The sequence below is a fragment of the Odontomachus brunneus genome, unplaced genomic scaffold (genome assembly GCF_010583005.1).
Source record: "Odontomachus brunneus isolate Ranch 3 - 2012 unplaced genomic scaffold, Obru_v1 Obru_scaffold_020, whole genome shotgun sequence".
Taxonomy (NCBI): domain Eukaryota; kingdom Metazoa; phylum Arthropoda; class Insecta; order Hymenoptera; family Formicidae; genus Odontomachus; species Odontomachus brunneus.
Window position 1 is genome coordinate 2,789,747 of NW_022639470.1, and position 23,642 is coordinate 2,813,388.

Consider the following 23,642-nt stretch of genomic DNA (forward strand, 5'->3'; position numbering starts at 1 on the left):
TCTCTCTCTCTCTCTCTCTCTCTCTCTCTCTCTCTCTCTCTCTCTCTCTGTTTTCTCTCTGAGTAAACGTAAGCGACACGAGACTGGGATACGCGCGAATGGAATGATAATTGCAAATCAAACTGCAAATAAAACTTTTTGCAGCCGTGTCCGCGAGACGGACAAATTTGCGAAAGTAACGGACACGAGTGCCGAGAAATACCTGAAGGGAGAGAAAGGTAAAAGATGAAATGGCATAAAGCAAGCCGATCATGGGGCCGATTATCGCGGTAACGGCACTTCTTACGATAATTGACGGATCGTGCGGCGTTTCGGCCGCAGAACAAAATTGCCAGGTATAACAACATCAGACCCCGGCGCGAATACAATACGCGGTACCTTATGCACAGATATGTCCGTCATCTTAATTGCGTGAAGATACACATCTTAATTCGGATCAAGGACAGTCGCGTCACGGGCTCGCGCCTCCAGCGACTGATACGCCAATTTTATTGTCTATCGCTGCACGCGCGATCGGACCTGTCTTTCGGACGCTGTGCGAACGCGCGCGCTGAACGGCGAGCGCTGGAGAGAAGGCCTCCTACAATTTAACATACTCCATTGACCCGCGCGTATATAAAGGCTAACTGTATCCGCGACGAGACAGCAGGGTAATCGCTCACGACTCTGACGTCTATCGCTAATATCTATCCGAAATACATTATTTATACGTCATAACTCAAAGTGGACAGGACTGAATGGTGAGTGATCGCCAGTATACACGATCATAGATAGCACCTGCCTTTAAATTACTCATTGTATATCCATAAACTTTAATGTAGTGAGAGAGAGTGGCTACTGTGACACGGGTTATACAATGAGAAAAAAACACTTGAAAATTTATTAGGGGAATATAAAGCTTATTCACAGAAATAAACTTTATTTTTTACGAGATAAATTTTATATTCTATATCTATATATAATTTTATATCTATTTATATTATATAATTTTATATTTATATTATAATTTTATATTTTATATGCCACAAATAAATTTTCAAATATTTTCTTCTCAGTACAGTTAATTCTTATTCTTAGTTTTAATTCCTAATACAAACGTTTCGGTCGTTTTCGGATCATAATTTAACAAAATTATCTACTTTTAACAAAAATTCGACAAATTTATAGTTAACCACTGAATTTCGGTAAAGAGTATCCATCGAAGAAGACTAAGAAACTATTCAAACTATTTATAGTATTATGACTTTCTTATTCAGTAGGATTTAACAATTGGCTAGTAAAGCCTGAATAGTAAAAATTGAAAAGACGGGACTAATTTGTGGAAAGACTAATTAGTAATTATAAAAAGAAAAGAATATAACTTTATTGACTACAGAAAGCTGCTCAACACTCGATGATCAAAATAGATTAAACTTCAATAATTATTATTTCTTCGTGGCGTTTTTAACTTTTCAACCGAGTGCCTATTATGGCTAAAATCTACGAATAAATCTCTATTGTCAAACTTATCATTATCTAACTACTTAATCTCATACACTCTCTCTGTTTCTTGACTGTAGCGTCTCTTATATGCGACACACAAAGGAACTATTTACATTATTTTGGTTAGATCCGAGCTAGCTTTGTTAGGACGCCTTTATCAATATTTTTTACAAAACTGACCAGCCTTCCCCGGAAATTTTCCTGCTCGAGCAGAAGATGCTCGAACAAGGCGACCGGTCACCCTCGATATGTGATCTCGGGGTCGTCTTTCCCACAAAAATCGCCGGTTAACTGTAAAACGGCGGGTAGGTAGGTAGGTAAACGAACACACGGACGTGAACGCGTTCGCGAGAGAGCGCGCGGGCACGCTCGAGGGCAACGGCGGCGCAACACACCCACTCCTCTCGTCCGCTAATGGAATTACCTGTTCGAGTTTACAGAAACCCATAACCGGGGTTTGTCCTAAGAACACAGAGCGTGCGAACGTATACATCGCGCGCTCGCGGCCACGTGTGCGTGCCGCTGCGTGCATGCGTGCCTGCGTGCGCGCGATGCGCTCGCGTTGCATCGTCGCGCGCGCGTGCGCGCACGGGCGCCTCCGCGTACAAGTTCACACGCGTATGGGTGCACACGCGATGGTGCGGACGCAAGTGGAAATTATCAGCGCCTCTGCCTTCCATCGCTCGCGGCGAGCGACGACCTCCGATCCTCCTCCCATCTCGCGAGCGTGCACACGAGCTTTTCTACGAATTTACCTGAGTCGTATTATGTTATTATCGAAGAAGCGGACTCTAATTCCCCGACCCGGGCGCGTTACGCGCGCCCGATTTCGGTGTTACGTGTGTTACAACCAGTGTTGCGCTTAGATGCTTTTGAAATCACCTAGATGGGGATGAAATGAAAATCCGTAAACCCATCTTGGATGAGATGGTTTCGCTTAAAAAGCATCTGGATTAAAGATGAGATGGTTATATGATTTATCTAAATTGTTTTTAGGTCTTTTTTTAGACAAATTATATAACAATATTTGGAGAAAAGTTGCGCAGATAATAAGAAATATATACAGTAATGATGTATTTATAATTTTATTTATAAGTTGTTAGTTTTCAAGAACAATAGTTTTTAAAAGTATCTGACAAATGGTTTCTACGAAGTACATATATTTGTTGTCTTGTGCTAAAAAGACGCTCTACTGGTACCAATGAAGGCAACGATGTAACTTGAAAAAATTTTATTTCATATTAGAGAAATTCATTAGAGAATGCAACTTCTTTCCACTCTAAATAGGAAATTGTGTACTAACAACATTATTTTTTTCATGAGATTGTGAAAGAAATCTTCATCTCCGCTACTACTAGCAACAAACTTGTCTTCAAATGCAGTCATATTTTTGGCATATAAATTATCTATTTTTTTTCAAGAAAAATTCTTTACGTAATGTTAATTACGTCATTAGCTAAAAACTCTAGATAATAAATTCTATCGTTGGATATCCTATCGAAAACGTATCGTATTTAAATCTTTCTTTAAATAAAATGGTATATTTTTTATTAAAGATAAAGGTGCTGTAAGTTTTTACCTATCTAGATATAAATAAGACGTTTTGATTTCCTCTGACCATCTAGATAGTTTCATCTAGATACCAGCAAACACTGGTTACATCGTTAGTGACGAGCCGCCGCACAGTGGAAACAAATAGAAATTTACTGTTAAAAACTCGCTACGGACCACAATTTTATAACTATTGCGATGAATTTTTTTTTAATTAAACGTTAATCAATGTAGAAAAAAATGATCGAGCCCGATTTTTTTAAAAATTCTTCTAAATGTTGCAATATTGATAAGAATTTGTAAAAAAATATCAAGTTTTGCGAGCCACTTTTCCAATTAGAAAACTTTCTATCTTTTCGCTGCATAGTACAGTGTACTAAGGTTTTCAGCATTGCTGATTACGAATCTGATATAAAAATTAGAATTTGGCAGTTGACAACCGCCAATCTCCTGTCAACATAAACAAAGTCATGTTGAATCATGTTATGTTTTAACCCTTTAAGGCGCATAATTCATGGAACATTCTAGTAAGTTTTTTTTAATGAAATATTGTAAAAAACACTAAATAGTATATTTATAAGGTTTCAACTGCCCATCATTTTCAACATATACTATGTTAACTCTTTAAGTATCACTGGTCCTCTTTAAGTATCACAATAGGGTCGGGCAGTTGAAATCTTATAAATGTGCTATTTAGAGTATTTTTTACAATATTTCATTTAAAAAAATTTACTAGAATGTTCTATGAATTATGCGCCTTAGGCCTGGTTGCACCAACATTATTTTGGCTTTAAGCGAAACTTAAACATATATCTATCTTTATCTTTACTTTCTAAATAAATAAAAACAGACATACATTTAAGTCTCGCTTAAAACCAAAATAACGTTGATACAACCGGGTCTTAAAGGGTTAAAACATAATGTTCAACATGATTTTGTTTGTGTTGACAGGAGATTGGCAATTGTCAACTGCCAAATTCTGATTTTTATGTCAGATTGGTAAATCAGCGATGCTGAAAACCTAAGTACACTGTACTGTGCAGCGAAAAGATGGAAAGTTTTCCAATTGGAAAAGTGGCTCGCAAAACTTGATATTTTTGTACAAATTCTTACCAATATTGCAACATTTAGAAGAATTTTTTAAAAAATCGGGTTCGACAGTTTTTTTCTATATTGATTAACATTTAAATTAAAAAAAGAATTCATCCGGATAGCTATAAAATTGTAGTTTGTAGCGATTTTTGAACAGTAAATTTCTATTTGTCCCCAATGTGCGCCGAATCAGTACTTTCGCGCGCCCGCGCGCGTCGTCTCTCGTTCATCTCGCTCATCCCTTCCCTCGCGCCAAGAAAGCGTTCATCCGTGGAGGATTGCGTAAGTTTTCATAATAGCTAATTATCGTCGCACGTGGAGAAGGTGCGTCTAGACGCTGACGTTCCTCCCGAGGTACTACAGGCGTGTATTATTAATGACGATGCGCACCCGGGCGGCGTTCCACCGCTGTCCGAAACATTCATTACAAGCCGCGGTCACATTATTAGACGAAGAAGAGGAGGAGGAGGAGGAAGAAAAAGAAGAAAAAGTGCGCCGACAATGTAATTGCCCGAACAATTACGACGACCCCGGCCGCGCCTTTTCGCTAATCTCGCCGCTTTGAAATACAAATCCAGCGGGTTTTATTTATCCGTGTGTAGCGGTACGCGCCAAGGAGAGGAAATGGCACCGTGCGTTGCATGACTGCGCAGCTTGGAGTATATATCGAGGTATCTCGCGAGTTCCTCCCAGCCAGCCCCGATGCATTCCTAATCTATATTCGATCCACACGCGGAATTCGATCGTTCGCGATGCGCACGCGGCTTGCGGCCGAGGTCGACGGCTTTGCCCTCGGCCGGCCAGTGCTTTTCACGCGCGCGATGATCTAATCTCTCAAATAAGAACGGATGAGCAATAAGTGATGGTGTGAGGATACGTTTGCTTCCATTATTTGCGCGGGCGCGTTATCCGTGCCTGCATGCGGACGCGATCGTTTGTCAAGGCGACTGACCGGAAATCGTGCGCGCATCGTCCACGCTGGACAGAAAACTCGTTTCCACGGGCCGGTGCCCTTCGACACCCACGCACGCGAGTCCCCGCGAGAGAGACGTCCCGATTGACGCGGAAGGAGCGGAACGAGCGAACGTCAAACAATAGTCATCGGCGTCCGATCGGCGTGTAGAATCGCTGTGTTTGCCTTGGTCGCGCTTAACGACCGGCGGCTTCGACCTGCGGTAGGAAAGAAGCGAGCCCGGACAAGGGAGAGAGAGATGTAACACACCGTGGGAGCCGACGGCCCCGTTTCACGGTTTCTGCCCCGTGAAAGTGATCCGATATTATAACGAAAGCACGCTATTAAGCCCGCCGTCGCTATCCTGAGATCCGCCCGAGATCGTGAGCTGATAGATCGCGGTCATTTGTTCAGCACGACCGCGTTGTCCCGCGTTTGTCGCTCGTTCGTTCAGACCGCGTTACGCAATCGCGACAGAACCGCGTCAAAGGTCAATACTGCGGATATATTTCATCTCGGGGACTCTGACAAAGTGCGCGCGATCGAAATGTCGTGGAGAAACGTCTGACGCGCCAAACAAACGTTCGATTCTTCAATGAGGCGCGGGCGACAAATGTGTTGTTCATGTGCGAAGGAAATTCCTTTAACGCAACAAGATAGACTTGTTTGCGTTCAATATTGACTATAACCTAGCATACTGAGGTCATTTTCGTTCCCGTTCAATCTTTAATTTCTAAAAAGTTACACATTTTTATATACATTGAGACAAATTATTCGATAAGAAATTAACAAACGGATATTTCCAATCAAAATAACGATGAATTTTTATATTCGATCAGGAAACATGCGATGAAAAATATCGGTTATATCATAATTTTTCATCGGTTTATGATCGGTTAATGATGAAATGCCGTTATAGTCGGAAATATTCGATTAAATTTTGACCGGATATTTTCATAGGATATAAAAATTCATCGATATTTTGATCGGAAATATACGTTTGTTAATTTTTTCTCTTGCAAAAATAAAAGACATACCTATGTTAACAAGAAGATATATCTTATGTTAAATGCTAACTAGATATAAGAACTACTTTCGCGAATTATTCGCAATTATTTTTGCATATCATTCTATTCTGTAGACTTGAAAGTAAATTGTTATTTCTTATAAATTTAGCACTTTGTGGAGTTAAATAAGCGAGGACAAAAATGACTCGAATGCGCCAGAAAGATGTTCAAGACACATGTGAGAATTAGAGAGAAAGAAATGTCATCTCCCGTAGAATTCGTAATTCACACTGTATCGAGGATTATAATTTTTCCTCTTACAAAAATGAAAGACGTACCTATGACCTTCTGTTAAATGTCAAATAGATATCAGAACCACTTCCGCGAGCATCGGTCAGAAGATCGATTCGATCAGCAATTAAGATCACCGCGCTCAACAAAGCGTCTCACCCGCGGCGTCGTCGACGGAATCGTTAAGAGAAGGAAATAATCAGATGCCCTCTGCCCCCTCTCCCTTCCCCGTTGTCATTCGAGGCGACCGCGTGTCTTTACCGTTAAACCGTCGAAGCGGTTTCCACAATTTCTCGGCGATAATCCGATCGTTGCGTCCGCGCGAGTGCCAGGGGCGGCTGAGGTCCCGGCTGTTCCGAAGGATACGAAGAGCGAGCGCGGCCCTCGAGGCGTTCGCGCCAATGGGGCAATGAATCATCCGGTAACGCTGCCTGTCTCGTCATTACTTTCCTTACTGATCGGTGCGCGGCTCGAAGACTAGTCGACCGGCTGGCCGCCTCGCTCGTAAGGTCAAAAGCGTTTTCGCGTCCGGGACTCGTTACCCGGGAGAGTTCTCAGGAGCGGTGCTCCTCCTCAGTCAAGCAAGTCGATCATAGGACATCGGCCTCGCTTGGTATCGCAACGAGCGAGCTTGACCGGTGACCATCCTCGGTGACCACCACGGAGAAAGAGAGAGGATTATGTGTCCCGACCGCGAGGAACCTCGTCGCGGCTCGTTTCGCCGTCGACATGATATCGTTCTCGTCCGGCGTCTTACGACAGACTCAGGCGACTCCGTGCGGGAACGCGTGTCGCGCGCGCGGCTCCGGAGTACTCGCGACCACACACGTACTCTCCCCCTTTCCGCCGTGAAATCAAAGCCAGAACGGGCTCATTCCGCCGAGATTCCAGCGGCTCTCCCTCTCGCGCGATCACGTAACCCCCGCGCGCGCGCGATGCCTATCGATGGATTCCGCGGAACTCTCGCCTTGGTAAACCACGAGACGTTCCTGGGGGACGCGCGGGCGCACCGAGCCATCAGCGAGGAATTCGTTCTCAGCCGCGCGAATCTGAGATTTGCGAAATCCTCGTGCGCCTCGGTGACGAGACGCGTCACGCGATGCTTCACGCGACATGAATAGACGCGTCTTTGAATAGCCGGCGCCCCTCCGACGCGTAATCGCGCGTCGATGAACGCGGGATTATAAATTACAATAGTAATCTGCGCTTAATTGCTGAGGGACCATTAATCTGCGAACGGCGTGACAGGTTTCGAGTCGCCGCGTGCGTGTTGCGGGAAAGGGAAATTGTGCGAGCCCGCATAAATACGGTGCGATCGGCACGATTACTGAAATAAATTGTTCCAGAGACGCGCATCTCTCCTTCCCTCTCAGCGCGCGCGCCTCCGCTCGCACAAAAGAAGCATAATGATCTTAATAGTCTAACGAGCGGCGGCGGAATTAAATAGCTGAATCAATTTCGCGCTCGTTGAATAGGCGCACGCATGCTCATGATATATGTCGTCGATACGCGGGATCGGTTATCGCACGATTCCGCCATATTTCCTCCCTTCCGTCGCGTGCGAAATTTCACGCCTCGTTTGTCACGCGCGGCGCGCGTGCAAAATGCGATCGATTAATCTCAGCGCGGGAATCTTTTCGGCCGCGGGAGAGACGAATTCGTGTCCGAGCGCGCAATTGATTCCCGTCTTGCCGCTCATTGATATGTAGATCGCCTGCCAGTTCAGAGCGGGGCGATCCTCGCGTTTCCGATGAATGCCGCTGCTTTGGAACGCCCTGAATATCGCAATGGAATTCTCTCGAGCGGCAGGAAACAAAGATAGGGAGGAAACAGTTGGAAGACAGGTTCACGGCAAAGCCATCAAATGGGGCAATAATTAAGCGACAGATTTCGAAACGCGTCCGTCATTTTCACTCAAATCGAACGCGCGCAAATCTGTATAATAAGCATGCCTCAAGATACATGACGCATCGTATCCCACATTTCAGCGTTCCGCGTGTTCTATCTCAGCTTCCCAATTCGGTATCCCAGCTACTGCAGCGTGAACATTCACTTGTAACACTGACATTGGCACTGGCGCATGTTTCTATTTTTTCATGACACACTATTTCTACTTTTCCAAGTGTATTAATCCTCTTTAACTAATCTCTCTCTTCAGATTTCACACACACATGGGTGATATCAAATAGAAAACATTCATAGGTTAAAATTCAATCGTCCAGAAAATTTAACACAGCGGCTTTTAATGAACTACAATTCAATTGAATATTATATTTGGTTAAGTTAGGTTAGATTGGCTTAGGTTGCTATAAAGTTATGCCGCTCCGAAATGTCAATTGGCATAATTTTCCATTAGCATAACTGAGGAAGTTCCAGAGCCTCCTCATTCTTGGTATCGTATGGTTCCACAGAGTTTTTAATCTGACAGTACACCCTAGAATCCCTCTGAGGCTCTGGAATTTCTCTATGTTAAAAAGAAAAGGTTGGATTGGTATCTAGCTCCAAATGTTACTTGTTTCAAGTATTCCATATGATTATTGTGACGATCAGCCACATTAAATGCGCCAATCCTGACAACGGCTGCCTAACAACCGACAGCTCTCGTAATAATTCGGCTGAATTATCTCTCGGCGGTGTCGCTATACGGCATGCCACGTGATAGTAATCGGCTTCTTACTATCGAAAACGATTCGGCACGATTATATAAGAGAAGCACGACGGTCGGTTAGACACGCGCTCGCCCCATTTGAGAAATCGTCCTCAGGGACAAAGACTCGTCAACGATGCACCGACGAGAGAAAGCCGGTAAGCTACTTCTTCAAGGACAGTTTCTGTGGGCCATCTCTGTGGCTTTTGCTGTAAAACTATAGTTCTATCTACTAAGTGATAACATCTTCCTTATGATCACAGCTTATGAACTAGGCGATCTGATATAGATTTCTCGAGGTCTTCAGTAGGCCTTCTTCATAAAAAGAAACTTCCTCGGTTCCGGCGACGATGTCGTAGCCAAGTCCTTCGATAGCTTTTCGGAGAAGAGTGCCCAGCTCCCCCGAAATTATCCGCATCTGTTGCCAACTATGGTGCCGTCAGGGTTAGTCTTGTTATCGCCCATCCGGGTACTCATAAACAAAACTACTGGTACCGTCACCGTCAAGGCTATAGGCAACGTTGCCCAGTGGAGAGTGGATTTTGTCTCGGTCGCCGACACCGTCGCCTAGAAAGGTGTCGCCGGCCGAGGTATCTCCGATCTAATTTGGGCCGTAGATAAAAGGAGCCAAAATCAAAGATTTCCTGACTTGGATCTTGCAATTTTTAGGTTTACAAAAGCCAGAACTGACTCGCCGCCAACATGCCTGTTCGCCAAATGGGACTATTAGGTCAGAAGACCTCTATCGAGATACCTGTTCGCAACCGAGGATCGTAACTGTTAGGCAACCTCGAGATCCATCGAACGAGCAACACAGACATCGTCAAGGATTTTTAAGGCCATCCGGCCTAGCCGCAGCTGCCAAGCGATCCCTAGATCCACCAGATGAGCGACATAAACATCGCTGAGGATTTCTAAGGCCACCAGGCAAAGACGTACGATCAAAGAAGATACGATCAAATATTCAGGACCCCGTGAGGAGCTCTTTTTGTAAATAGAGAGTTTAAATAAACATAAAAATTATTTAAACATCGACTCTATCTCTCGTATCCTCTTGGTCAGTTGAAAAAATTGTGCGGGAAGTGCGACTAAAATTTCCCACAATTATACTACTGCCCAAAAAATAAGACCAATTTAAAATTTTTTTTTTTAATCTTTATTTATTATTCCAAATCTATTTCGTCGCCTTCAAAGTAATCCCCCTCAGACACAATACACTTATGCCAACGTTTTTTCCAACCCTCGAAACAGTTGTTAAAGTCGATTTCCGGAATGGCCTTCAAAGCTTTCTTCGATTCAGCTTGTATCTCTTCAATCGAATCAAAACGGTGTCCCCGGAGCGGTCTTTTGAGTTTAGGGAATAGCCAGAAGTCACACGGTGCTAAATCAGGTGAATATGGTGGTTGTGGAACGATATGGGTCGAATTTTTAGCGAAATGGTCTCGAAGAATCAATGCAGTGTGGGTTTATATGCATTATGTAATACGGTTTCCAACCATAGGATTGGAAAAAACGTTAGATTACTTTGAAGGCGACGAAATAGATTTGGAATAATAAATAAAGATTAAAAAAAAATTTTAAATTGGTCTTACTTTTTGGACACAGTAGTATATCTGCAAATCTATCATAAGTTCATCATAAATATTAAATTTATTCAAAATATATTCTGAGTCCTTGTAAGTTTAACATTCCAATCAAAAATATTAAATGAAAACAAAAATTTGGTTACTACAAGGAGTCATCGAAAATCAACTTTTTTTTCGAAAAAATTTTATAATTATAAAATATTTGTAAAGAAAATACATTTTTCTTTTGAGTACATATGTGTACTCAAAAGTACATATATATACGTTTATATATTAAGTCCCGAAATTCTCTTTTTCCTTTTTAGATACGACGGAATTTACAGTGTGAATATAAAGCCGAAATTTCGACTGGACGACATGGTCCACGATGATATCGCGTAGAGCACGCGACTTGCACGAGTGCATAGACTGGCCCTTTCAAGGCCGGCCGCCGTTCAGGATTATCCCGTGGAATCCTCGATCATGCGCCTGTTGCTACTTAAACCGTGTCGAAGCAAAACATCTCCCCTCGACTTTGCCCGCATCGAGGTCGACCGGACGAGAGAAAGAGAGAAGGAGGGAGAGAAGGAGAGAGAGCAAACGACTTGAGGGGAATTTACGCTGCTTGGCTCGAAATTAGTCCCGTCTACCAATTTCAAATAAATATAATATGTATCGTTCGATAATTCATCTCATTGGCGAGCGACCGCCGGAACAGCCCGTGTTCAAGCGCCTCCATCGGGGAGAACTGGGTCGTTTAATGCGCGCCGCGTCAGAAATAATCAAGCATATCTCTATCGGCCGCGATGTATAATTACGCTACGAGCCTTCACGTCGAGGCTCGCAATTTCATAATCCATCTAACGACAAAATTGTCGCGAAAGCCGGCCGTTTCCCACCCTCGTACGTCGTCGCAATGTGAATTCGGATCGATGTTATTAAGCATGTCTAACGTGATCCCGCTTAACCGCACGTTGAGTCGCGAACACGAAGTTTACACGCTGTTTCAGCCAATGATTCATTCGGCATACACGGTGGTTTCTATAATCTCATTCAACCGCGACGATGTCGCTCGGATCTGAAAGACGTCGTGTACGACCTCGCGCGAGACACGCAGACAATATCGCCGACACGGAGTGACGAAGTATTGTTATGCAGATCGCCGTGCTGCTGAGCGATGATCGCGGCGACCGAAGTGACGACGCCGGTAATCTTCAGCCTCGAACCACCTCCCGATGAATTCCGGTCCATAAGCGGTCGAGCGAGCAGTGAGTGAAATGTCGCGCGTAACGGCCGAGCTCGTTGCTCGGCTGCCAACAAAGCGCGTTTCGCGACGTTCGACCCGACGAGTACGTGGTTATTAATCCCACGGCGAAACGGGGCACCCCCATTTTGCTTTCGAAACTCAAACTTATCCCGTAATTAACGACGGCAGCCTCGGCATTACTTTCGATCGGCCGTCAGCCGTGTCACGCCAGGCCTCTTCCATGGCGTTATCTGTGCGAATAGGAACGACACGGAGTCCAGGGTTAGCGGGATCTCCGAGGCGTTCCCCGGTGACTCAGAATTCGCGATTGCTCTCGGAAGTCGCGAGACCGCGTACGAGGCATAATAAGCAGCTATTGTACGTCTCAACGGTACGCGCTAATGCATCGGGTGTAACACGGGGCTAAAACGTGTCTCTTGGGCGGACGAGAACAGAACGAGTGGAAGTAACTCTGCCGTGCTCCTCGTGGTTGGTCGTATTCTTGCGTGAAGACTCTTAGAAGTTACCTCACGTAATCGAGTCTTCGCTCGAAGAGAGAGCGCATAACTCATACCGATACCGATTTTCTCGCTCACTTTCTCCGGAATTTTGGTTGTACATTAAGTTCTGTCGAACTTGAAGGAACAATGGAGCGAAATTTAATAATAATATTACAGGCCGTACCTTGATGTTGCTTATATTAATTATTTAGTAATTAATTATTAATTATTAGTAATTATTTAGTAATTAAATATTAATTATTTAGTATATTTGCTTGTTTCACATATCTTACTCTATATGCAGTTGAGTAAATTATGTAACATAATGAATACACTGAGATAATTGAAATTAAAGAATAAAGATTAAATGCAGATGGTATATTGAGGCAATCGAATATTCGCTAATTCTGAGATAAATCCTTTAAGCGTTCATGTGACGCAAACAGTAGTAACGTAGTGTGTGACGTAGTAAATAACCTTTTATAATATCAAGATGAAACAATACACTGAGAGAAATTATTCGATAAGAAATTAACAAACGGACATTTTCGATCAAAATATTTCCGATGAATTTTTGTATCCAATCAGAAAATATCCGATTATCAGGAAATATCGGTTCATAATTTTTTCATTTATTTAATGAAATGCCATTATAATCGTAAGTATTTAATTCAACTTAATCGGATATCTTTATCGGATATAAAAATTCATCGGTATTTTGATCAAAAATATCCGTTTGTTAATTTTTTATCGGATAATTCTTCTCAGTGTAACTTTTAATATCACATCTCGATGTTTTCCATTGGCCCTTTATATTTGTTTCTCCTTTTCCTTAAATGTGGTGGTAACATCAATCGCGATTTCGTCATGATCGTACGAAGATCGGTTGCGAAGCAATCAGTCGAGACAAAACGCGCTGGTATGTTTCAGTGGAGGCTGCAATCCGGATATTCGTTTCGACAAGATGTTCTTTATGCAATTTCAGTTAACTCGCGATACATTGCGAGAAGCAGAATCCGATCTTACGGCAGAACGTTTTTATAATTCGGCGTGAGACAGGTCGAACGAATAACAGCGAAATGGCAGAGGATAAAAGGGGGAGATCTGTCATTACGTTGTTTGCCTAATGGTCCTCCCTCGTCCTGAAACGGTGCGCTTTAATGCCAGCCTTTGCAGACCGATAACTAGTTTGGGCAACTTACTCAATGTCGAAACGATAATAAAAATGTTAATGAAAACGGGCAATAAAGATCGTTCGGGCGCAAAAAAGAATAGGATCGGAAACTTTCCTTGGCGAGAAGCCGTCGTGTGGCTGAAACTGATGCTGAAGCGATTCATTCGAGTCTATAAGGAATCGTCAACATATAAGAGCCTCCTGATAGTGAAAGATAATGTAAGATTCTGGAAGCCCAACTATTATCCAGATCTTGTTATTCAGTAAACAAAATCAGCGACTCAGTCGCTGGAAGAAAGAAAGAAAAAACTTATAAACAATAGTCAGACAAAACAAGAACAGGAAAGAAGAAAACAGTTACACTGTTAAATATTGGAGGGTTAAATTTAAACCAATTTCTTGAGTTAAATAATATTTAGTTATTTTTAACTATCATGTGTGTCAAAATTTACTATTTTAACACAAAACATGTGTTTAAAAAAAACAACCACATCTAATCAACCCATTTAAAACAATATTAAGTCATTTTTTACTAAAACAAAGGTTACATTAACGTGCATATAATAAAAAATAAACTAAATTTTAGTCAAATTTAATACATTTCTTAAGTTAAATTATTTAACTCCATTACATTAGTTAAATTAACGACATATTTAGTAGGAGTAGTGGCGACTTATAGGAATGGTTAAAAATAACTCAAATTGAGTATAATTTGACACTGCGGATTTAACAGTATACTTACTATCTTTTTCATTATCTTTTTATTATTACTATCTTTTTCCTCTTTAATATCCTACAGCTTTTCTAATTGTTGGAAACACTTTTTCATGTCTTTCTTAATTTCTTAATATCGAGTTGTCGCGTTACGTAAACCACTCTGTATAACGTAGTTGCAATGTTATCTAAATTCGGTGCATTAAACTTACTCAATTATAATAACACGAAGGAGGGAACGATTAGGCTATGCTATAGTAGGCAACAAAGGAGGATTGCGTTGAAAGCATAGATCGTAAGATGAAAGCTTTAATTTAGCTCGTACTAAATATCTTACAATAACAAATCGACTCCAGGTAAGAGCAACGCGATGCGAGGCTCATTATGACGAAATCGTTACACTCGAAAACACCCACTTTCGCGATCCGCCGTAAACGAATCATCATCGTCATTAAATCGCGCATCGCGAGCGGCTCGCGTTTTACACGTTCTCTCGTAAGTGGGAGACTCTCGCCGACGGGTGAAATGAACCATCGAGGAAACGATTAATCCGCTTTTATCCGACGAGACAATGGAGCCGTTCTAAATTTCTGCCTACCAATCCCGTTGACCGGGGCTCGCGCTTGCAGCCGTTGCACCGAGCGAGCGGGAATCTCGTTGCCTATACAAGCTTGAAAACTATTGCCGCGTAGACACGTCACCAGACACAACGTCGCTTGTGAAATGTAACCTACATACTGTAAGAGCACGTTGCACTTCGCACACATGGCGTATAAGCATAGCGCGATATTGCGCCGTTCAATCGACAATAATGCACCAATAGATACAATTCGTAATGAGGGGCGATTTGCCAGTCGTCGGAACGCTAGTCTCGAATGAATGTGTGGCGTTTCAGCAGTAGAGGCTGCTCAAATTTTCGTAAAGAATAAGTTTACGTCAAGTGCACGCCTGTCAAACGTAAAATCAAATATGTGTTAATGTTTAAGTCAAAATAAAAAAAATAGAAAATTATCGGGTAAAAATTGATAAACGGATTATCTTGGAACGTGACTTATCAGTTTTCCGGCAAGGAAAATAGCACGGCGTTATTCAAATGTATCGATATAAGATGTTTTGAATAGTTGCGTGCTCGAGTCGATATTACGAAGCTTTGTTATAAGTCTTGTGAATTTCTTTGTAGCAAATTCCTATTTACATACGTGGGAGTATATATATATATATATATATATATATATATATATATATATATATATATAGACAGAAAAAATATCAAAGAAAACAAATATATATTTGATGGGTAGTAACAAATTTGTGTATTAATACACATATTTTTATATTGAAAAAATTTCCTTCAGATAGGAAAGTATGTTTTCCTAAAAACCGTTGCTTTTCACGATAGCAATAATATCTACCATATATCGTGTAATCAATCACACGTTTTCATTAATTAATATCTCGATAATTATTGCAAATATTGCAAAACGGTGTAGGATTGTTATGTTCATCTTAATCCGTACGATACGTTCACGAAAGCTTCGAAGGTTGTTCTGGTACACCCTGTATACTGAGAAAAAATTACTTGAAAATTTATTTGTGGGACATAAGTGTCATTTCTGTATATTGAAATAAACTTTATGTCACAAACAGTAACTTGAAAAACTGAATTAAACTCACACTTTATAAGTATCTAAACATTTACATTTCCTAAACTTACGTTTTACAACATTAACTTTAAAAACTGAAAAATTCTATATTGCATAGGCATTTTATTTCACAAACTATTTCTGTATACAGAAACAGATTTCATTTCACAGAAATAAACTTTATATCTCTCACAAAAAATCTGAAGTATTTTTTTCTCAGTCGCCATTATCATATCTTTTTCTCTGAGCGTATGCGCACGCATATGTTGAAACTCTCTTTGGCTCCAACCGACGTTGCGGAACAATGTCTATGCCAAAACTGATCGCGTCCGTTAAGGTAAGCGCGATATCGCGGACGATAGAAAAAGTTAATTCGCGCTCGGCGAAACTGGTTCTCGTTCTCAAAGCCACGAACGACGACCTTTCCGTGCTCCACGAGGCTACGGATATTCACAGCGCGGAGCTCTCACTCCGCGGCACGCAACAATAATTAAAGTCCGGCGCGTATATCTGTCGCGAGCCTTAATCATGCGGCGCCGCGCATGATAGACGCACCGCGCGCCGTATTTGCGATACATAAGTGCATACTTTCACTGGTCTCGCGGCACGTGGTCTTAATGCAGCCGGCACCGCTGTTTCTGCCGCCGCCGATTATTACAGCCACGGCCGGCAATTCCAATCGCGCGGCTCTCGATACGCGTGCTGCGCGTTGCGTTGCGCTGCGTTGCGCTGCGAAATCAGGGCCACGGGTGCACCGGCGCTATAACACGCCTCGACCATTACTCCGTTCGTTTATCTTCTCCATTATCCCGCTCGTTTGGTGTCGGCCAGGCAGGTTAGACAGTCCGCGCACCCCGCGGCCTGCTTGGTGTGCCACTTTCCTCGGATCTCGAGCGGCTGTTACGAAATTTTCTATTATACCGCCGTGTGCTATTCGGCTTTCGCATAATCCCGACCGGCATCGCTGATTACGCGGAAAGCCTGCCTGCTTGTCTGCCGTATGAGAAGTGTCCGGATGAGTATTTTGCAAGGCCGACCGGCTGGCCGTTTCAATGAGCTCCGATCCGAATCGGTCCGCGAATCATGACGGTCCCCGCGCCGTAAAGTCAACGGGAACACGAGCGTGTGCTATCAACGCTCGTTGATCTCGGTACGCCGTGTGTGAGACTGGCCGGTGAATCGGAAACGTCGCTCCAAACTATCGGACGTTCAACCTTCCCTGCACGTCGTACGTGGCGCAACAAAGCCGAGCTTGGGAGAGAGCTCTTGAAACACTCGGTTAACCAGTACATCGATCGGCCGCTGCAAACGGCCCTCTCGCACGCGATTCCCTTATGTCGTCCCGCAGGGAGCGCGTAAGAGCATGAAAAATGGACGTGGCCAATGGCATCGAAGACGAATAATCATTGTCGTTAAACGATCTGATATCCAGTTAGGTACACGCGTGCAGCGACTCGACGACGACGCGACACGTGTAATGGCAGACGTGGCTTAGAAAGCGAAAAGAGGTGACTTCTCTTTCTTCTTCTTCTTCTTCAACTTAGAGCGCCGAGGATGGCCGGAGTACCTTCACGGATTAGAGAACGTTGGACGCGCTCGCGCGTCCGAGGATCCCCCCGCGTTTCTCGTTTAAATGCACTGTTGCGCCGCACTTCCGCTCGGGGGTTTTCCTCGAGAAAACTGATCGGCCGATAGGGCAACGCGGGTATAGCAATTACGAATGCCATTAAGCGCGGCTGAAAAGCCCGAGCTAATTGATTCCGCCCATGAACGTAAACTTTGTCTACGAGGTGTGCAACCGTCGGAATCTATCGTATGCGTCGTGTATTAACGCGATACTTCGAAGTGGAAATTTATAATTGCGGCCGCCGGCGAAAAGAAAGTACGCTCGCGCAATGAGTTCGGTTCGTGCGATGTATTCACCCACGGAATACTTCGACGATTAATACACTTTCCCGAACCCCCTGCTAGCAATTTAATGCAGTTTTCGAGCAATTACTGGTTAGTTATAAAAGAAATAAAAAAAAAACTCTTCTTGAGTATCATCAATATTTAACGTAAAGGACAATAAGAGTTCAAGCACAGGTTGAATAGTGCTATTAAAACTATTAAAAAATAGTGACCCAATCTCACAATGAGAAGAAATTTATTAATCATCAAACGCGTTTCGGTCTAATTTCGCAGACCCTCTTCAGTGATTACAAGTTGAAAACGAATTATATTTAAGTGTCACAAAATGTAAAGATCGCAATAATCGGTATCACAAAGGTTGTTTCACAAAAGTTGTCGCTGCAAGTTTTGCTTACGGGAATCGGAAGCATCAACGTAAATAATTACAAATAGTCATTAAGACAAAGAAAATTTTTTCCTGGAAGACATTAGTAACTTGTTATAAGATTGGTCACTCCATCGCACGTACTAAGGTGCTGTGGTGTAATTATCTAAGAAACGTATTGAGAAAGAGTAACCAAACAAAATATGAGGAAAAAATAATGATAAATACCTCAATAATAGATAGTAGAGTCCCGTAAGCAAAACTTGCAGCGACAACTTTTGTAACTTTTGTAATACGATTATTGCGATCTTTACATTTTGTGACACTTAAATATAATTAGTTTTCAACTTGTAATCACTGAAGAGGGTCTGCGAAATTAGACCGAAACGCGTTTGATGATTAATAAATTTCTTCTCATTGTGAGATTGGGTCACTATTTTTTAATAGTTTTAATAGCACTATTCAACCTGTGCTTGAACTCTTATTGTCTGGTTAGTTATGTTAGTTCTGTCTGATAACTGAAGAGTGAAGCTTGATCACAATGTGTCCTTCCTGTTTGTTTCCTTTATCAATTTCTAACTCAAATCTTAAGCCTCAAGCCAGAAAAAAGAGCGCAATGTAGATAAAGCTTAATATCACTTAGGTCCCCCCAATCAAGATATAGCGCTTCTCTTACAGTTGCTACGCACGAAAGATACGCAAAATCTAAATTCATTCACTGTATGAAAACAGGAGATAAACTATTCCATTGATTAACAATTAAGTCAGTTGCTCATAAAATGGGCAGGTTTGTAATAATACTATTTCATTTTTGTGCTTAATTTCTAATTAAAAATTTTTAATACTTGGAGAGTCCACGATAGCTAGTGGACTCGCCAGAATAGTGAACACCAGATACGCGTCAGGAAATTAGTATTTTTATTCTATCGTCGCCTCAATCACTGAGATACGCGTATGATACAATTTGTCTTTCAATATCACTTACTGAGTTGCAACAGACGCGTTGCACTAACGTCAATATCTCTACAGATGCCAAAGTCATGACGGGGAGTCGTGACAAACGGGCACTGTGTCGGTTTCCGTCATCTCGCGACGAGATATCTATCCGGAGCATCGGGTATCGATAAGGCCAATTAAACGCGCCATTCATAAGCGCGTGAGCGTCGCTTAATGATGGGAGTAAGAAGAAGAATAGCGCGCGTAGGTTTACGATTCAGTCGTGACATAAGCGCGAGCACGCGAAAGAACGGCAGAAATGGCGCTCGCATACGCACGCACGCATGCTCGCACGCACGCACGCATGCACGCAATATCAGCGCGCGCTCGAGAGGGAAAAGAAACGTAACGTATACAAAAGAGAGAAAGAAACAGGGAACGGGCTCGCGAGCAGAGCGAGACAGGGACACGCCTACGAACGTGCGTACACGGATCGCCGCTCGCGTGTCTACGAGCCCTCACGCGAGGAGGTGACAGTGAAAGTCCTGAATCACATTCCGACTCCGAGAGAGTACTATTAATAGTCCCGGAGAGCGACGAACTGAGAAAACTCAACAAGACCGATATAGCTCACAGATCCGGCACGCTTGTGGCTCCCCAAATAATCCGTCTTTTTTTTCCGTTACTCAGATTCACGGGTAGGAGCAGGGGCGGCGAGTTTCACGTGCAGTACGCATTGCACAACTTACTGAAGTTTCTCCGCCTCGATACCTGCGCTTATCGTGTAAAATGCATATTCGCAGGCGTTCATACAGAGATTTTTTGCTGATACTTTCTTATCTATATTGCGATCTTACATCTAATCAGTCCCACTTTCGTTATTATATATCCCATGTAAGACAAGCGACCAATCACCATAATCAGTCATAAAACAATGTTGCTCTCAAACGATCGTGAATCAACGAGCGTGTTAAATACATGCACATAAAATAAAAATATCATTCCACTACTAAGAAAAGCGATTACTCGGTGCATTTTTCTTCTTTCAAGCAATGGTTACCTTTTATAACACTGAAAAAAATTATAAATTCGATAGAAAATTAACAAATATTTCCGATAAAAATACTGATGAATTTTTATATCCCTTCCGCATGTCTGATTAAATTTAATCGGCTACTTTCGATCATGATGGCATTTCATCATATAAATCGATCAAAAAACTATGAACTGATATTTCTCATTGGATATAAAAATTCATCGGTATTTTGATCGGAAATATCCGTTTCTTAATTTTTTACCGGATAATTTCTCTCAGTGAGTATTTTCTTGACAATAGTCTTAAAATATAATATAATTATCATAAATTTAATTATCATATATATAATTAATTATCATAAATATAATTATCATAAATTTGAGGAAAGATCATTGTATTCAAAAGTAGAATTTGTGTTCTTTGCAAGAATATTACAAAACTTAATCGAAAGAGTTGGTTCGATTCGTTGCAGTAAGCAAACGAAATTTTTTTTACTTAATATTTTCGTTTTTACTTATTATTTTACTAAACTTATTAGGACTCAGAATGTACTTTGAATAAATTTGATGCTTATAATGAATTTATTATTTTGTAAATGTATATGATTATATGAAATATTTGAAACAAGTAACATTTACTTGAATGCAATATGTGCTTTCTTGCATATTACGAGCAAACATTTTCACCACAAAGCATTCCAACTTACGATACTTTATTCTTCGTGAGTTTCTCTGTCCGCTGTCGCAAGCGCTTACCTGCAAAAGATAAAATTCAAGCCATTAGTGAATTGCACGACAAAAATTTCTTAGACACGCGTTCAACTCCGAGCCGCGTAAATCATTAGAAAACGGTTCTGGGTTAGATACACGCGCGCGCGAGCGCGCATAAACAAATGGGAGCGATTTATCATATCCGTTAGTAACACGTCCCATAATTCCAGTACATAAACGCAACTCGTATTAGCGAAGGACTAAACGCCGTGAAAAACGATCGTCCGTTAACTATCTCATGTGATTACTGACAATCTTCCACATTACCGCGACTTTTTAGCCGCTTTCGCGAAAGAAGCGCATGCAGGCACCAACGGTAAATGGCAAGCGCGAAACGAGTTACGTCCTCGCAGAAACGCCAGATCTGTCGACTCCATTCAAGGATTAAGTGGCGCGTTTCGTCTTTTTCTCCCGATATATTCGACCGGCTTCGTCGGCTCCGTCGTAATAAACGCGGAGCAACGAACTTCGCGCCAGGATTGACTAGGCTGGATTTTGGCTACCGGTCAACGTAGGTCAAGGAACGACCTTCGTTGTCACCTCGGCAACTCACGCGCGCGCGAGCGAGTGAGCGAACGAGTCCGCGAGGCGAACTCGTCTTTCCCGCGACAATGACGATCCCGGTCGTGAGAGCCCGATGGTTATCGAGACGGTGAACTTAAACGTACGTAAGTGCCGTAATGCTGCGCCTAATGACGCAGATAGGCGCGATTAGACGTGAATATACATGCCCGCATATTCCATATACTGAGAGAAATTACTCAATAAGAAATTAACAAACGGATATTTCCGATCAAAATATACCGATGAATTTTTCTATTCGATCAGATTAAATATCCGATGAGAAATGTCGGTTTATAATTTTTTGATCAGTTATCTGATGAAATGCCATTATGATCGCAAGTATTCGACTAAATTTAATCGGATATCCTAATTAGATATAAAAATTTATCGGTATTTTGATCGGAAATATACGTTTGTTAATTTTTTAATCGGATAATTTCTCTGAATGTCTCTAAACTTGAAAGAAACATTTACTTTAGCGATTTTAAGTGGTAGTTTTTTGCACTATCACTTCGAGTGAAAATACTACTTTTCACTCGTTTTGAGTAAGCTTCTATTCCAAGAAATTTGTAACATCCTTTTTCTATAATTCGCATGAGTAAAAGTGGTTCAGGAGTCTTCCCCGTCCCCGCATCTTTCTTTGTACTCTCTTAACTTTATGATCACCATTATGACCGCGCTATATTATTCGAGGACTCAGTTACGAAATGCGTCTCGTGAATCAGCGCACTTAACACGTCGACACGATAAAGAAGAAATTTCTACCTGCGTCCTAACGGATTAAAACACTGTCTGCTTCGATGACAGAGGTGGAACGTTACTTCCTTTGACCGCGCACGATGATAACGCCAAGTGGTTCGCACGCGAACAAGCTACACGACGCGCTACCGTCGGCGACGATAGCGTACTGGCGACATCGAGCAAAGGTGCATGGCACCTCACGAACAATGAGGCGACGACACGCAGTGCATGCGGCGAACGTGCGTCGCACGAGCGACAATGAGACCGGCTACAAGGTCACGCCGCAAAATCGTCGACGCGCCGCGAACGGCCTGGATGACTAAACCCTTCTCCCGTGGCACATCGCCGTGACCAATGATTCAGTGGAGAAGCATCTCCGAGAAGCGAGCCGGAAGTTGCGCCCGCAGCGATACCAGCATCGGGCTCCCTCTTTGACCCCGATTCACCGTAGATCCAGCTACGTGACTCAGAACGTTGGCACCGCTTCGACGTCAGCCGACTGCGCGATCGGCCCGCGATGACGTCGGTCGGAGAACCTTCTCTCGCCGCTCGGGAACTGAATCTGGTCGTGCGTGTAACAGTCGCGCCGTGTATCCCTCCGAGACAGGGTATTCATTATGCATCGACTTGGAGGAGGATCGGGAGGGTTAAGGTCCCGGTAAAAGTGAAACTCCGCGTGCGCGCACGTCGTTCACGATGACGGCGAACAAAAGCGGCTGATTACCCATTTTCTCCCGTACACTCTATACTCTCCCAAATACACCTCGACCGAGGACACCTCCGCCATTATGGCACACGGCATCCATTATTCCCCTTATCATCGCGCACTATTCTTCAGCGACGATACGAACACTCGTCATAACGTGATGAGTCGGAGCGAACAAACAGCTTCGTTTTCCAGCGGTGACGTTGCCACGTTGAGTATCACCTAAGAGATAATTTCACACCTTGGCAAAAGAGTAGAAAACAGAAAGGCAAAAGCCAATCACAGCTCGCGCTAGTAGTCAGGTAGTTGACAGTTAGTTTTCTACCAGGGAGTTGCGATTGGCCTTTTCTGCTTCTCTGTTTTCTGCCAAAGTGTCAATCCTCCCTGAGGAACCGTAGGGAAGCGTAATTCTTCCTGCACAACTTCTCCGCCATGCAGCTTTGAGTCCGAACTCGAGTTTGACACGAAAGCAAGTCGGTCGCGTGGGTCGTCGAGTGAGTTCAGTGTCAGATTCGAGACGAGTACTCTCATCTGGCATGCATAAAATACTTTGGTGGCGCCAACGTGTCGGACAGCTCTTGGTTGGTACCTATAAGCCTGGCATACACGCTCCTCCGTCCATGCTCTCGTCTCCTTTGCTCCTTCGCTCTCGATCGTACCTCTTCGTGGCCCTCTCGCGCTAACTCTCTCTCCGCAACTTTCTCTCTCTCTCTCTCTCTCTCTCTCTCTCTCTCTCTCTCTCTCTCTCTC

At 42.8% G+C, this 23,642-nt stretch overlaps 1 protein-coding gene across 4 annotated transcripts in view; it reads right to left on the reverse strand.

The window, feature by feature from the left end:
- Positions 1 to 23,642, reverse strand: part of LOC116842044 — a 196,905-nt gene that overhangs the window by 135,524 nt on the left and 37,739 nt on the right. Inside the window, exon 1 of one of the 4 annotated variants that reach the window (XM_032810686.1) lies at positions 22,211 to 22,228. The exons of the other annotated variants lie outside the window; for them this stretch is intronic. The gene's annotated coding sequence lies outside the window, so the exon portion shown is untranslated. Of the gene's footprint in view, positions 1 to 22,210; positions 22,229 to 23,642 lie in introns of those variants that run through there. 4 annotated transcript variants of the gene reach the window in all.